Genomic DNA, 17,741 nt, shown 5'->3' on the forward strand with positions numbered 1-17,741 from the left:
ACTCATAACATTATAAGGGCAATTCTATAACTGGGTGCCTACATTGGTGTAAATGTACAGAATACTGTCACTTATGCACATAAATGTATACTTACCCATGAAAGTAATAGCAGGACAACTGTAAATGCAAGGGGGGGTATACATGGGTGGAGCATGGGCAGGACATGGGTAGGGCTCCCACTTGTGCACGTAACTTACAAAATACTGTCAGTTATGTGCGTCCCTGCTGATTTTATATGACTCATTTACGGTCTATGACTGGTGTAACTGCAGGTGTGTAAATGTAAGGCGTACAATACTGGGTTACATTAGTATCCTAAATTGGAAACTGGGCACCCAGATGATATTATAAAATAGGCTTTCACCACATGGTACTAGAGCTCCTAAATAGAGATGCCTACTTATAGAATTGCCTCCTATGAGCCTAATTCACTAATGGCCCTGTTTACTAAGCTGCACTATAAGCGTGCTAGCATTTTTAGTGCTCACCAATGCTGTAGACAACCATAGGAATATATGGGTCTCTCTAACATTAAGCATGTGCTAAAAATGCTAGCGCACCTTAGTAAATAGCACCCTAAGCTTTTTGCCTCATACGCAGAAAGCAGTAGGCAAATCAGAGGGAATCACAACATAGGAGAACACCAGAGAAAGAAAAGTGTATAAGTTCAAAGGTGGAACAAACAGGTGGACACTGAAGTCACAGACAGAAATCCTTTATTCCAAGACCTGACATGGTCCCTGTTTTAGCAAAAGCCTGCATCAGAGATCTGTCATATAAACATCATACATACAACAAAGTTAGATCTCTAAAGTTTAAATAAAATATGAACAAATGTGTATGTTAAAATATATAAATAGCAGTCAAAGATCAAACAAACACTAGGGGCCCTGTTTACTAAGATGCACTAGCATTTTTAGTGCATACTAAAAATTAGCACACGTTAAACGCTAGAGACACCCATATATTCCTATGGATGTCTCTAGCATTTAGCGCATGCTGATCATTAGCACACGCTAAAAATGCTAGAACACCTCTATCATGGCTTAGTAAACAGGGACCCTTGTATCTTGCGAGTGCTTCTCAATGCTAAACATGCAAGAAAATACTGCAGAGACAGAAAAATAAATAAAAATAAAAAAATATCACACAATAAATCTCTAATATGAATTAGAATAAAACAATGTATCTTAAAAATATAACATCGAGATGTGGCAACATCTCCCGCTGTCCTTGTGGGGTAGAGTTGCCTTATACAACATGGTCTTGGTTCCTAAGTGGCTGTATGTGATACAGGTGCTGTCACTGTTTATCCTGAGAAAGGACGAATGGCAGCTACACCGGATGTTGGTGAAATTCTTTTGGAATGGGAAGAGGTCCCGCATTCCATTTACGCAGACATACCTACTGGTGAGTAAAGGAGGCTTGGGAGCGCATGATATAAAGGCGTTTTCTGTGGCGGGCTGAATGAGGCATATCAGCGACTGGTTCCGGGGCACTTCCTTTTTCTCCCTTCCGACCGCGGAGACAACGGTGTTGAGTGCTTTTCATTTCAGTTACTGGTGAAGAAAAGGATGCCGCCACTTTTGTAGAGAAGGCTAGACGATATTTAATATAAACAGTGTATTTACAATTTTTCTGCATAGCTCAATGGGCTATTGCAGGAAGCATTTCTTGATAAGCAATATACAAGCCAGAATGAATGATCAAAACAAAGCAATGTAAAGCAAAGAAATCAGGATGCTATATACAGACAAAGAAAGCAGAGACAGACAAAGAAAAATTCAAAAATGCTTGCTTCCTCCTTGTTTTCCCTCTAGTTTTATACCGGGCCTCTGACTAATTCTCTCATACAACATTCCTGTGCAAGTCTCAGAATACCACAAACTGTTAATCATGTGCAGAACATCTGCTTTCTATTACCCCCCTACTTTTTAGTCCACAGACTTTCTGGAGCCTGCCTTTGGCTAATGTTTAATGTCCGTCAAATTTCTCATGCCTCAGGAGGGTTAGTGTTAAACCAGCTTGTTGTAATCATGGAGCCTTCCACTCCGCATTTTTCATACTTTTATTCAACAAATCTTTCTTTTGTTCAACAAATCCTCCCTTTTGAGGCCGGGTATTCCAGGACTCAAACATCTGTTTTAGCTTCAGTCTGTATCCTTACCTCCCTTCTAAATTTCCTCCCCCCTTGTTTGTGGCATTCAGTTTCTGCACGCTTTTTCAATATTTTTGGCTGACATATTAAAGTTCTATTTATTCTGAATTTCAGTTATCATTGTTATTTTAAAAGCATCCTGGCACATCTTTGCAAACATGCTAATACATGTTGCATTAAACAGATTCAATTGTAATAGGGTACAAAATTTATATCTCTTGAGGTATATAATTTATAGGACAGTGAGCTTCATCAAAGGGAAGTACACTGTCATTCATTCTTACTTTTCATTAGCTGATGTGGCATTAAAAATTACACAAATTAAAAGCATAATATTCATTGAATCAGTTGTTACAACATTCTGCGTGTAAGTGCACTTTATCGGGGGAATGTGTTCAGTTGTCATACTATTAATCAGACACCAACATGATGTCTGTGGGTACTTGTCCATAAGCAAGGCTTGCTTATAAATAGTCTCATTTGTCCAATGAAGGTTTTCATCATCTCTTACACAGGTATTATTGGGATCACAGTCATGGTGCCCACTCAATTTTATCATTGTAGTCCCATATATCATAGCTGGCAAGGACAAGGATGTGGGCACATATGATACAATCAGTCAAATTCAACATCTTGGCCACTGTAACAAGTCTATTATCATATGTGTTCATTGTCCATTAACAAACAACAACAGTCCAATACCATCATGTTTAGGGACATGATGTTTGTTTATTCTTTGTCCATTTCAATGTTATTAATTCGTCGAATATCTGCTAAATGTATCCAAGAAGTATGACCTTCCAGACGGGCAGCGGTCTGAGTAAGGGCCGTGATAGCAAAAGGCCCTACATACACAGGATCCTTCCATGTTTTATGTGTAAAGTTCTTTCGCAGTACTAGGTCACCTACTTTAAAAGCACAAACATCATTATTCCCTACCTGATGTGATACATTTGTACGAATCATGTCACTGGTCAAATTTAGCATTGGTTGTAATTTTTGCCAGTACTGAGCTGTGCTATCAGTACTTGCTATTTGCATCGGGAAGAAATGACGTCCTGTCTGAATTTGGAATGGGGTCAATTTAGTACGCCCATTAGGTTGGGCCCTTATAACCATCAAAGCTAATGGTAACAAATCAAGCCAGGTATATGGTTTACCTGCTGTTTCCTTGTTTAAAGCCTTCAGTAATACTCTCAATTTAGTTTTTAAAATACCATTGTAGCGTTCCACCAAACCATTGGAGGTGGGGCGATACACTGATACTTTCCTGTGTGTTAAACCCATAATTGTTTCCATTTCTTTCAAAACACTGTTATTAAAATGTGTCCCGTTATCAGAAATTATTCTACATGGACACCCATGCCTTGGCATAATATGAGTTACCAGGCATTGTACCACTTCATGTGCTGTCTCCCTTTTACATGGAAATGCTTCTACCCACCTTGAAAAAGCATCCACCCAAACTAACAAATACCTTTTTCCTTGCACTGGAACAATCATATCAGTGAAATCTATATACCATTCTTTTGCTGGGCCTTCTGGTATTGGAAGTGTCCCAGGCGATATTTTAGGACCTCGCTTAGGTATGTTAATATTGCATACCATGCAATTCTGCACAACCTGTTGAATCAAGTTATCAATTTTTAAAGTCCAAAATCTTTGTTCAAACTGTTGCTTCATTGTTTCCTTATTCCAATGCATGGTTGCATGCCACTCAGCCAATACCTTAATCGCCTGGCTCATTGGCATGCAAGGTAATCCTTCTTCTGCATTAAACCATTCACTTCCCAATTTCGTACATCCTCTCTTCAACCATTTTTCACTTTCCTGTCCCTCTGGCTGCCACATTTCAATCTTATCTACATTCGTAAGTGGCCCTTCCTGTGTCTGTCTAGTATTATACAAAATCTTTTCACTTTGCTTAACCACCTCCGTTGCTGCTGCATCAGCCATTGCATTACCTAGTGCCTCAAAGGTTGGCTTTTCAGTGTGGGCCGGGGTCCACACAACTGCAGTTTTTCTACCTTCACGTTCCCTTTTTGCCAAAATTTCAAACAGCAATTTCCAATATGTGTAATGTTGTAGATTTTTACCTGCACTGGTTATCATCCCCCTACGCTGCCATTTTAATATATGATACTGTAGTGAACTTGCAACATAACCACTATCAGTATATATAGTGACATTTTGAGTCATATCAGTGTGTTGTAAGGCGGTAATAACGGCTAAAAGTTCAGCATGCTGTGCAGTCTGATCAGGAGGGGTTTTATATTGTACTTGCATTATCTTTCTTAGATTCTCATCTACCTGCACGCAGGCAAAGCCTGCAACAGTCCTTTCACAAGCTCCATCTGTAAACCATATTAATCCATCAGATAAGGGTTCAAAAGTAAGACAGTGAAATGTAGGGATTTCTATAGTATCGATCTCACCCTTTTGATCGACAGGAAAAAGCAGATCTATCTTATTTCTCTGTTCTTTAGTTAATGGTATTATTCTTATATCTTGTCCTAAAAGTACTGCTTGATATTTTCCAAATCTAGTGGCTGTCAATGCTGTTTGGCTAGGGCTCAACAGTGTTTTAATCGTGTGGTTGGTATGTATTACAATAGGAACAAAAGGCATTTGTGCTCTCCATTTACCTACTGCAGCCACTATAGCTGTCAGTAACTTTGGTATTTCTTTCATTCCTTTTTCCACATGATTAAAAGAGCCTGACAAAAAAGCTACTGGTGCATTTACTTCATTGTTTTGATTAATCATAGCTGCCCAACTATTTCCCATGTCTTTTACCCATAGATGCACAGGTGATTGGATATCTATTACTGCTAACGGTCCTGGAGATAATAAATCCCTCACAATCTTAGCCAATACCATCTTATCCTGCTCTTCCAATGCAATTAATGTATTCTTTGGTGTGGCTGCGGGCAGTTTCAAATGTTTATAAAGTCTCATTACTTTTTGTGTATAATTTGGTATCCATTGTCTGCAGTAATTTAACATTCCCAAAACAGCCTTTATTTCCAAAATTTAAACACAATCCTAATTGAGACAATAAGTCTCTACCACACAAATTTACTGGGCAATCAGGTGCCACTAAGAAGGGTACCACAGCCTCCCTTGAACCGTGCGGTTGGCATTCCAATCGCACCAGAATTGGTTCTGTTAGCCTTTTTCTTTGTTCTATCCCCGTAAATCCCACTGTTGTTCTATACTGATTTGAAAGCTTAACTCCCTGCGGTTTTGCACACAACACAGAGGTACTCGCCCCTGTATCTATCAAAAATCTCACAGGAGTTCCATATTTGCCAATTGTCAATGTAATAAAGGGTTCCCTTGTGTCTAATCTGAAAATCATTCCCTCTTCCTGACACTGGTCTGCTTCCAGTCAATAGCATTGGTCTGGAGTATTCTGCCAAGTTGGAAAGGCATTTACAGTACCCTGTCTCTGTACTGCCGCTCCTGGTCCCTGTGATTGCGTCGCTGGCTGCTGTATTGCAGTCTGCGGGGCACTCACAGGCATCCCTATTACTTGTGGCATCAATCCTTGCTGTGTCTGCATTTGTACTTGGGGCATTCCTGCATTCTGATAACATTCTGAGGCATAGTGACCAAATTGCTGACAAATCATATTGTTCAGATGTTATTAAAGATTTTAAATCACCTCTTTCACCTAGCCCTACACACAGAACTAGCTTAGAACTGTGACTAATTCAAACCAGATGATCTCTTAACACTGCAGGAATCTCACTTAAAAAAGGGTTAAACAAAGTTAAATTGCAAAGACATTCCACATAGAGAACTAGAACTCATTAATTAAACAGAATAACACATATTTTAAAATAAACAGAGATCACCTTATAAGACAAAATCAAACTTATTTAAATCTAATCTAAAATCTTTTAAAAGGAACAAAGAAAATTTCAGTTCTTCCTGACCTGTCTAACCTAGCTTAGCAACAGCCAGACACCGAGAAATCAAAAACAGATGGCCTTCCTTCACTCTACAGGACTGAAAAGTTAAACACCACATCAATAGCGCTGCAGAAAGAGCAGCCTTAATATTTCCTACGCCCGATGCTGCACACAGAGCTTTAAAATCCCCAATAGTTAATTGAGTTCCTGCTGTTGCCTGTTCTCTCCCATCTAATTCATTATCCCCTCCCTTTTCCCTTTCTGAATCACTGGGGGGGTCATCAAGAGCCGAATACCCAGCGCATGGCACAGGGCGCTTTTGTTCCTTCTCCCATCCTGTATCCCTTACAGGGCATAAAGTCTCTCTCCTTGTATTACAGCCAGAATCATAAGGAGGAGGATTATTTCTTTTGTACATTTCTGCCTCTTGTTGTATCCTATCTACATCAGCATGAAACATATCTGCTGCTAAAGAAAATAAATTCCAAATTGTAAGATGCTTCTCTAAGCTTTTCTTCTGCCTAGTTTTATTTTTATTCTCTTGTAAGTAGCTCAGGAGAGATAATAATTTTGGACGATCAAACGATCCATCCTGAGACCAGCTCAAAACAGAATCTTTTCCTTCATATTTGACCCATTTCTCATGTATTTTTTCAATCTGTTTTTTTTCTAATGGGAATAATTCTATGACATGCTGCAAAGGGGAGCATTTTTTTGAACTATCTAAATCTAAATACATAGCATATACAGGAGGCTTTTCTTTCTTATCTGCCCCTTTCCCTTTCATTTTATTCTGACTATTACAATTTCTCCTATAGAGCCACAATCTACAAAAATATACTAATGCACTTAAACAAAGAAAATATACAAAAAAGAAAACTACAAAGCTAAACAAATATACCAGTAATAAGGCCACAGTGTAAGCTTACTCACGCGTCTTCTTATTTCTCTTTTTAGCAAGCCCAGGAGTCGTCACCTGTATGTCCACTTCAATAGTTTGATCACTCCCAAATCCGTGGTACATAGTAATCAGGCGTAAACAACGCTTGCTCTCTCTCAAAATCCTGTAAAAAACTTCATTAACAACAAACACAACACTTAATTTGTTCTTCGTCTCGCCTTCTCTTTTCCGTTTGCGGCCTACTCCTGGCTGGCTCGCCACTTTGAAGAAAAGGATGCCGCCACTTTTGTAGAGAAGGCTAGACGATATTTAATATAAACAGTGTATTTACAATTTTTCTGCATAGCTCAATGGGCTATTGCAGGAAGCATTTCTTGATAAGCAATATACAAGCCAGAATGAATGATCAAAACAAAGCAATGTAAAGCAAAGAAATCAGGATGCTATATACAGACAAAGAAAGCAGAGACAGACAAAGAAAAATTCAAAAATGCTTGCTTCCTCCTTGTTTTCCCTCTAGTTTTATACCGGGCCTCTGACTAATTCTCTCATACAACATTCCTGTGCAAGTCTCAGAATACCACAAACTGTTAATCATGTGCAGAACATCTGCTTTCTATTACCCCCCTACTTTTTAGTCCACAGACTTTCTGGAGCCTGCCTTTGGCTAATGTTTAATGTCCGTCAAATTTCTCATGCCTCAGGAGGGTTAGTGTTAAACCAGCTTGTTGTAATCATGGAGCCTTCCACTCCGCATTTTTCATACTTTTATTCAACAAATCTTTCTTTTGTTCAACACTGGTTACACGCCCCGGCGGGACAAGCACCTACTACACCAGGCTAAGCCCCTTTATTTATGCCATTACGGAGGGCGTGGCAATGGCTCTGTAAATTTAGAGGTTTTGAGAGACACTCCTCTCCTCTGCTGCCGATCAGAGGTAATGCAGACTTCCCAGTAGGCACGACCTCGGCGACATTCCGGGCATGGAGGGCTGGGGGGACCATCTTTCTCTTTCAGGTGTTGACAAAGGAAGGCATCTGTAAATCATTCCAGGACTTGTGTGGGAGCGGCCACCTTTCCCCCTGGGCGTTTTTACCATACTTGCAATTGAGCCATTATGTCGCATCCCTCCCGAGGACCTCGCTGACCTCGAGCAGATGGCAGCAACTCATTGATCTATTCGACCTGGAGGCGCAGCTTTTGGTTCCCTTAAAATATTTTCACACCCAACTCAGAGAAGCATGTCCTGGGATAGGCTATGGAGCCCCGGCATGGGCTTGGTCTGGGGACCTGGGATGCTGTATTAAAGATGGGATGTTACAGTCCAGTCTAAACACTGGCTACAAAACTTTTGGAGATGTGACCCTGCGCGAACTACAATATAAATTTACTATGCGACTATATATCTCACCGCACAGAGCCTTTAGAGCCACCTTGAGGCCTCAGGATGACTGTCCGAAGTGCTCAGGACTTGGGGCACATTTGGGCCATATGTTTTAGCTTTGACCCCCGGTCCGAGCCTTCTGGAACCGGCTATGTGCCTTTGTGTCAGAGATTTGGGGAACAGATTGGCGTCTTGCTCCTGCCCTTTTATTTGATGTGTACCAGGTTGCAGGTCATCGTAAGAAAGGCATGGTGGCATTTCTTCGTAAAGCTGTCATCATGGGGAAAAAAGACAATATTACTTGGTTAGTTGTCGGCAGACCCACCCACTTTGCAGCAGTGGAGATCCTTGGTGATTTCCTTGAGTGCAATGGAGTGCAGGGATGTGAGGGATCTGGCCTCGCAGAGGGGAGACTGCTTGCTTCAACGCTGGTCTCCATTCTGGGACACGTTAACTCCGACTGCCCACAGTAGGATCTTGAATGGTTAAGCCCACAAGGGGGGGTATAGTGGGGGAAGGGAGAGAAGAGGTGGGGGGAGGAGAGATTGGAGGGAGGGCAGAACGGTTAAGGTAAAAAGGAAAATGTTGGGATATTCACAACTTATTCTGCCACCGTGCTCGTTTGTTTCACACAACTTAAGTCTATAAATCATGGACTGTGCCAGCAGGGAGGGGAGGGGTGGGGATAGACTGTTAAAAGTGTGTGATGACGGACTGCATATTTGGTTTACTGAACACCTGTGTAATATTTTACTCTTGTATTTACTCTTGTATCATTGCTATGTAGGTTGTTACTCATCTTGAACGGTCGTCAATAAAAATGATGTTAAAAATATAACATCATCCAAATAAATCTCAGTAAAGGAAGTTCCATACATCAAAAGAAAGTTTGGAATAATAAATATTCACGCTCCCAGATACTGGATTCCTGAATATAAAACACTGTCAAGAAAAACCTGCACAATGCATATTAATCTTAGAGAAGCATGTTCTTCATATTAACAGTAATACACAATTCTATAAACTTGATCCATCTTAGGAAAATAAATTTATTGTACAGAACATACATGATGATTGGTAACCTCCAAAAGGTTAATAATATTCATTCTAGGGGTGTGCGGGCGTAGCCAGTCCTGCAATTTGAGGGGAGGGGCAGAGGTGAACTGAGGGGGCAATGCATGCCTCTCCCCCCCCCCCCCCTTGATCAGGCACGCTAGGCATACCTTTGCTAGCAGGGATGCTGAGCCCCACCAGCCAATAAATGGACTGCCACCACTTCCCACTGCTTGTTTCTTGTTCTGAGCAGCAAGCTCGGACTTCTGTCGCATGCACAAGAAGTCCCATCCTACTGCTGAGAGCTGGAAAAAAGGAGCGGGGAGCAGCAGCATTGTATTTACTTGGCTGGCGGGGCTCAGCATCCCCACCAGCAAAGTAAAAGTGAATTCAGGAGGGGACCCGAGCCCACATTTTGGGAGCCAGTTGTTAAAGTAGCCATGGGGAGGCCTACTTTAACAACCGGCTTCCCAAATTCTTTTTTTTTTAATTTTTTTATTTTAGCATTTTCTTTTACAAGTTGCACTTATAAACCAGAAAAGTAGCAGGTAATACATTGCATATTAATTAAACAAAAGGAAAAACAGTAAGAACTTTCATATGCCTTCTTAGACCACAATCAAAAGGTGGGGGACGAGAGATTCATACGAGAAGTATCTTAAGGAAACATAAAGAGAAAAAATAAACAGTAAATGGCCAGGCCTTAACCCGACATTATTAATTCACCGTCATTAATATACAGTCTATTTGGTGATCTTCTTAGCTTCTATAAATGTCCTTAAGTGACTTGGATCAAAAAACACATATTTATTACCCTGATATTTCACACAACATTTGCAAGGGTAAGCTAGTAGAAATGAGGCTCCCATAGCCCTAACCTCCTCTCTGAAAGCCAAAAACTCTTTGCGTCGTTCTTGAGTAGTCTTTGTAACGTCTGGGAATACCCAAACCTTTTGACCACAAAACGTTTTTAAGGAATTTTTGAAATATAATTTCATCAAGGAATTTAGATCTTGTTCAAAGACAAAAGAAATATGTAAAGTTTGATGTTCCTTAACCTCTGATAAAGAATCTTCAAGCAGTTCTGAAATATTCAATGTGTCCATATCTAGATTCTGGTTTTGAGGGGTTCTATCTTCAATGGTTTTTGGTAAAGGAAGATAATATATTTTATTGGCCAGTGGGATTGCAGCTTGCGGGTACTGAAGAATTTCGGCTCCCCAAATTCTTAACAAACGGCTCTCACAAGCCCATAAGAGCCCACTCCAGCACACTACTGATTCATTCCTCAGTGACTCAAGCCCTATATAATAATACTATACATCAAGATGATGGTCCATAAAAAACATTTGGACCATCCAGTGTGTTCATCCATACCAACTACTATTCTCTACTATCCCTTTCTCTTCCTAAGAGATCCTATTTCCTTCCTGAATTCAGATACAGTACACACATCCACAATCCTTTCCATAAAATGTATTTCCTTTGATTATGCCTGTCTATTCCCTTTCACTTTCATCTATGCACCCTCTTTTCAGAGCTTTCTTTCAATTGAAAGAGGCCTGCCTCCTATGCGTTTGTGCCATGGAGATATTCAAATATCTTATCATATTTCTCCTCTCTTGCCTTGCTTCCAAAGTATACATATTGAGATTTCTAGGTCTGTTCCCATATGCTTTATAATGATGACCAGTGACTATTTTAGGAGCCACCCTCTCAACCATCTCCATCCTGTTTATATCTTTTTGAAGTTGCAGTTTCCAGAATTGTATACAGTCCTTTCATCCAGCCACCTCCATTCTCTCAATCCTAATCCTGACTCTCCAAGGCAACTGATCCCCATCTGTATATGTTTAACCATTATTTTCTAATCTTATCAATACCCCAATTCCCCTTCTTTCCCTTTCTCATGCTCCCCATGAAATGCCTATTCTATTACCAACAACAACATTGCCCACATTTATGAATTCTTTCCCCCTGATATTCAAAAGCATTTAACCAGCCAGGATCGACACCTGGCCAATTAAATGCCCCATAACCATCTATCTACAAATTTTCAATGGGACATGGCCTGCCATGACCCACTGAAAATTCACAGTTAGCGACTAGCCAGTTATATCACGTGAACTGGCTATCCGCCAATTTTCAGCGCATCACTGGCTAAGTTTGGCAGTCATATTTGGCCACATGAATACCAGGCCTATCTTTGGCCCAGCATTGAATATCCAGGCTTGGCACTGACTGCGGGAGTTAGCTGGACTAATTCCCGCAGTCTGAATATTGGGTCCTTTATCTCTTATTGTCTTCATCATCTCACCTTGACCAAGACTTGGCTTTCTCCTGATGGCACTGCTTCAGTTGCTGCTGTCTATGATGGGGGTTATCATCTTTCCTATACCCTTCACTCTGTAGGCTATAGTGATGATGGTAGACTGCTGATCTACCTCTACTGTAGATTTTAACCTCTTCACCCACCTCAGTCCTATTTGTTTTCTTTGAGGCCTACTCCATCCATCTATTTACCCCATTACCTCTCCAGATAGCTGCCATTTATCTACAATATGATAAATCGCCTTCCTCCTATCTCACTGATTTCAGTTCTTGGTTTTCCTTCTCTTTTTGATCCATCTTTCCTTTCCCTCATTCTTAGGAACTTTAATTTCCATGATGATGACTCATCTGACTCTTATATCTCCAAGTTCCTTGTTTAGTCTCCTTGACATCCACTGCCACTGCCATGACCTAGACCTTGCTTCTAATTGCTGTCTCTGATACTTCACCTCAGTTATTTCTCTCTTGGACCACCTTCTGATAACTTTTAAATTTACCATCCTCCCACACAGCTTCATCCAGTCACCAACCGTATCTTCAGGAATCTCCAGACTAATGACTATCGTATCCTCTCCACTACTATCTCATTTCTCCACTCCTCCACTATATTATGTGAATCTGTTGAAGAGGTAGCTTCTTCTTATAACACCATTCTCCTCTGCTTTGCACACTCTCGCCCCTATCCCTACCCATCTTGTAAAGCGCACTAAATCTCAACTTAACTTACCCCTAGAATTTTCTTCCTTTATTCCTGTGCACATTCTGTAAAACATCTCTATCTAAAACCAATACCCATACTTCATACATTTAAAATTCATGCTGACTTTATTCCTGTATGCTCTTTCACTTGCCAAATAAGACCACAATGCCCATCTGGCAAACTCTTTTGCCTCCAACCTTCATCACATCTTTGCCACACTCATTTTCCTCATCAAACTGCCTTTGCTTTCCACTCTTTTCAAGCTCTGCTCAGGCTATGATTTACTACTTTCTCGATAAGGTTCACAAAATCAGTTTTGAATCATCAAATAGGACACCTTTACCTCTTTCTCCTCCTATCCCACTTAATTCCTCTCACTTTCCTCTCTCCTGCCACCTTCTCCTTTTTTCCTAATGTAAGGCAGGTCCTGATCAAGCCCGTGTTATCGAGGAAGATTCTGGGCTTACAGTATTGTTTTTATATTTTTGTGTCCCAAGGCCACAATGGAAGATTCTTCTTCAATGCCCCTTCTCTCCAAGGCACACTTTTCTTCAACCAGTTCACTCAAATAGGTCCCCATTTGGGCATGTATTCTGTAGCAGTGACCAATCAGTTATGAATAATTTCACAGCACATGATGACATATAATGAATTCATTGGTCAATGTCAGGCAGCATAAATTGATATAGTACCTCTTCTGGTTTGTGTCCTGAGGAGGGAAGATGAAATAACTTTCAAGGCCCTACATATAGGAATGACTTGTCATGACTGTTATGCCTTCACCTTCCACATTGCTTCCACTACCAAAAATATAAATCATCCCAGTAGTATGATTAAAAATTTAGAAGTCGATATTCAGCCAACTGGCTGTAGGGTCACCAGGACAGGTTTGTTAAATTTAAACAGATGCGTGCACAGTTTCCAATCATGCTCTTCACCCCGCCCCCCCATGCTTCTTTTTAATATGGTTAAAAGTATGCATGTTGTAAAAGCATTAATATACACTAACATGATTTCATTGTCTACCCATGTAACTCTCCAATGTACACAAGAAAATCAAAACTAAGTCTTAGAAAATTTACCTCATGTTGCAGGTGAGAGGATTTAAGTGACAGGTATATTTTCCTGTCTATCTTTCTATTTATTGTACCTCATTTCAGCTCAGTGGGTGATTGTATCATTTAGAATGTTTGATTCAGGACCTTGAATGTAAAAGTTAAATGGGTTTAGAGACAGTATAACAAAGGGAACTGGGAGGGTAAATGGCCTAGCATGGAAATAGATAGCTTTTACTTTTAAGTTGATGATTGATTGATTCATGCATGGCTTGAGTCAGGAGACAGCGAAAGTCATTATAACTTGATAAGCATTCAGTGAACTCTATGATATGAATTAGTGGTACCAGTTCAGTTCTTAGTGGACAAGTGCCCATTTCATTAAAACCATTAGCATCATTATCTCTAATTGGCACCCTAATTTGTAGTTTTAGCACAGAGTTTAAGGACTGAATTTGTATTAAGATAGAATTCTCTCCCTTTCCTCTGACCTCTAGAAACATTGAAACCATCTAGAATAAGGTAAAAACACATGGACAGAAAAGGATTAGCAAACCTGTGCAGCAGATGTACCTGGTTTATGGATTAATGAAGCATTTCTTTTTCTAGCACCACCAGTAAAATATTTGCTCAATACAATAAAATTCCTAAAATCTTGCCACTAAATCCAGTTATCTCCATTATTTCCTAGTCACAGCTTTATCAGAAGAATGCATGTTTTATTTATTTATAATTGCTAGTGGTGAGACATGCTACAATGTAGAAGTGCAGATCTAGACTCTGAATTAACATTAAACAGTTTTCTGAAAATGTGCCTTATCATTGCCTAATACAAATAAAGAAATTTCCTATTTCCCTTACATGGGTACTTCTCAAGAAGAGTACAGTGCCAAGAACTTACAGTAGACTCTCACAGCCTCATCATCTACTGTGAGAAGAATTTGACAATCATAAAACCAAAAGCTTGCACAGAGTCAATAAGCTCATCATATATCATTTTCCATAAAGTAGTCATCAGTCTTCCACACATTTCTTAAGTTCAGAATCATAGGAACAAAATCATTTCTTTCCTGTTGTGCCAGAAAGACAAGACAATCCATTCTGGAAGCATTATAGCTGAAACAAACAGTTCTTCGTTCATTTGTTTATTGCAATTCTCAAATCCTCTTCTGTTTGGAGAAAATGTGCAGATGTCTGTTCAAAACAAGAAGCATCTGATTAAAATCTGTACTGGGTACTTGCAGTGAATTGGTTTTTTGAGGGTGGAAGACTGATTTTGCTATCAACAGTATGGCCTTGGACACAGTGTACAGCACATCTTATCAATCAATACGCATTTGCCAGATTTCCTAATTCTACATCTCTACAAAAATTTGCTGTTCCAATGTTTGTTTTTTGCAGCTGGTCTTGGCTATCTGAACCTGAGCTACATAGTGACTTGACCTCACCTGAACTTATGAATCCTTCTCTAAGGATCATTAAGTACTACTGCCATACACCGTCCACTCATAAATCCCATAACAGTTATTTATTCTTTTCCTCGCTCAACACCTACAGGTCACATTAAGAACTCTAAGATGTCCAGTTAGCTGATGCAGTTGCTAGCAAAGGAAAGAGCCTGTTCAGCTGGCTGGACAGCCAGTATTAATATGGCCTTGAGGCCTCATTATATGGTGGCTGGGGAACGGCAAGAGGAGATGGCCCCAGGGCATGAGCCAGTGGGCAGACTGAACAATGCAGCATGTCTCCTGACCGTGAGTGCAGCAGAAGGGACAGGTGGATGACTGCAGTTCCACAGTGCACAAGGAACTCATAGGAGTATAAGGAAGAGTTACTGCAACTTCTAGGCGCAATCACCCATCTTGTTAAAAAATAAAAGCAGAGGAGTATTTGTTAGATAGAAACACAGAAACAGAGAAAATGATGGCAGATAAAGGCCATCTGCCCCATCCATTTTTGAGGTGTTTATTCAAGTTGTAATTCAGAGAAGCACTGGGGAAGACAGTGCCTGAGCCAACTGGTAAATAAAAGTTGAGGTAAGAAGCAGAAAAAATCCACTTGAGGAGTGCTGCTGGCAGTGTCAGATAATGGCATCTGGTGTGGAGATTAATTCTACACTTGTTGGGCCCTCACTGGTAATGTGGTTAGGATCCAGAGTGGGGTGGCATGAGGCAGGATTAAAAGTCCTGCTGGAGTGCTAAAGGATCAACTTCTGCTCTAGCTAATGTGTGGCAAGCTACATCCCAAACTTAGAAGGGGTTGGAGGGGTTTAGAAGATAAGCAGGGGGAGGGGAGTATGCCATAGCTGCAGATACTGATTAGGTTTGGGGTATTGTGTATACAAATACAGCTGCAGCCCCTTTTAATCCCAAAGCAGTGGTTACTGGTGTTTACTGAAGAATGTGTGCAAATGCATGCTCAACAGTTGCATAAATAGGGGACATCTGGGATGTTTATGATAGTTCTTTACGCCCATGTGTACTCTCTGTGGCTTTGAGAATATCACCTCACAAAGAGCCTTCTAGCTTCATGTCTTTTTGCCCTTATACAGCAGCTTGACCTCTAGGGGTAGTATCAAGAGACTACCACAAGGGGTCACCAGCCCCATTTTCAACCCAGAGCCATAAGGGGCAGGAGCGAGTGGGGATTACTTCTACCCTGAACCCACTAAACAGGAATTTAAAATGTAGGCCTTGGGGGGGGGGGGGCTTAGGAGATGGTTGGGGTGCTTTGTCTGTACTTGGACAGGACAGGACAGGGGTCTTCAGGACCCAGGCATGTCATTCAAGGGAATGAGGGCAGCTCCTCATTGCTGACCTCCGATCCCTTTAAGAAGCAGCCCAGGAGCTCTGCAGCCCAGTGCTCCCAAGACAAAAGAACAACACTGCTTGTGAGGTTGATCATAAGTTGTGTTATTCTTGTACCGCAAGAGTCAGTAACCTGCAGTATTGAAGTACTGCCAGTTCGTGATTCCCTCAGTAAATTAGGATGAGGTAAAAAAAATCTGACTTCTACCACACCTTGATAACATCTATAAACTTGCATAAATGCAAATAAATGTATATTAATTCAAGTTAAGTATATAAGCACTGAAATCACAATTTAAAATAATTTTATATGAAATTTTACTCTGATTTTGAATTTAGATTTGAAATCACATAGTCATGTGATTTTGTATTTTTTACAATTGTTAAATCAAAAATCATGTGTTAATGGATGCTGATTTAATCTTAGGATTCATGAATTTATTACTGTCTGTTTCCAGTATGACAATGTAGACCACAGTATATCTCAAGAGCCTCAACGTCCTCTCGGAGATTCTCCTCTACCCTTCCTGAGGAGAATCTCCCCATAAGAAACCCTGCCCCCTTGTGGTTAAAAAAAAAAGTTCCATTCAATAATCTTACCAGGCTTTCAAAATAAGGAAATGGGGGACCTCAGGATCATCATAGTCAGAAGTGCAGCCCACTTACTCCTTCCCTGTCAGAGCAGAAATCCGCAATAGTGATGGCTGACCCCAGATTTTACTTTCTCCCTCGTGTGACTCCTTTAACTTAACTTCCCCCCTAACAATCCCTACATATATTCTTTTACAGTCTCTCCATTCCATTCACCCATGTGCTCTTCTGCTTGTTTCCATGCCGAAATCTGGAACGCATCAGGTATATTCCATAATTGTGTGTGCAACTTAGCTAACAAATGATCAGTTAATTGGCAATAATTGGGCGCTAATAATCAATTATTGGCGCTAATTGGCAACAATTAAAATTTACACACACATCTTCCTAGTCGAGATTCTACACAGATACATGTGTACATTTTCCATGTGAATCTGAAAAGGGGTGTGGCCATGGGAAGGGCATGAGTGGATCAGGAGCATTCCTAGAAATTGCGTGCAGTGTTCTAGAATATGGCAGATCTGCGCCTAATATAGATATGAAGATTTACATTAGGTTTCAGTTGATGTAATTCCTCAGGCGCACATCCTGGTTCTAAATTCTATTCTATAAATGGCACTGAAATTTGGGCACCATTTACAGAATAGTGCTTAGCGTTCATTTTTTGGGGGCACCCAAATATGGGCGCCATTTACAAAAGCCAATCCTATAAACATAAAGGAATCCTGTTCAGAAGAAATGGATCCTCAGAAGCTTAGCCGAGATTGGGTGGCAGAGCCAGTAGGGGGAGGCAGGGATGGTGGGGGGGGAGGCGGGGCTAGTGCTGGGCAAGAATTCTACGG

This window comes from Microcaecilia unicolor, chromosome 7 (genome assembly GCF_901765095.1).
Source record: "Microcaecilia unicolor chromosome 7, aMicUni1.1, whole genome shotgun sequence".
Lineage (NCBI taxonomy): Eukaryota > Metazoa > Chordata > Amphibia > Gymnophiona > Siphonopidae > Microcaecilia > Microcaecilia unicolor.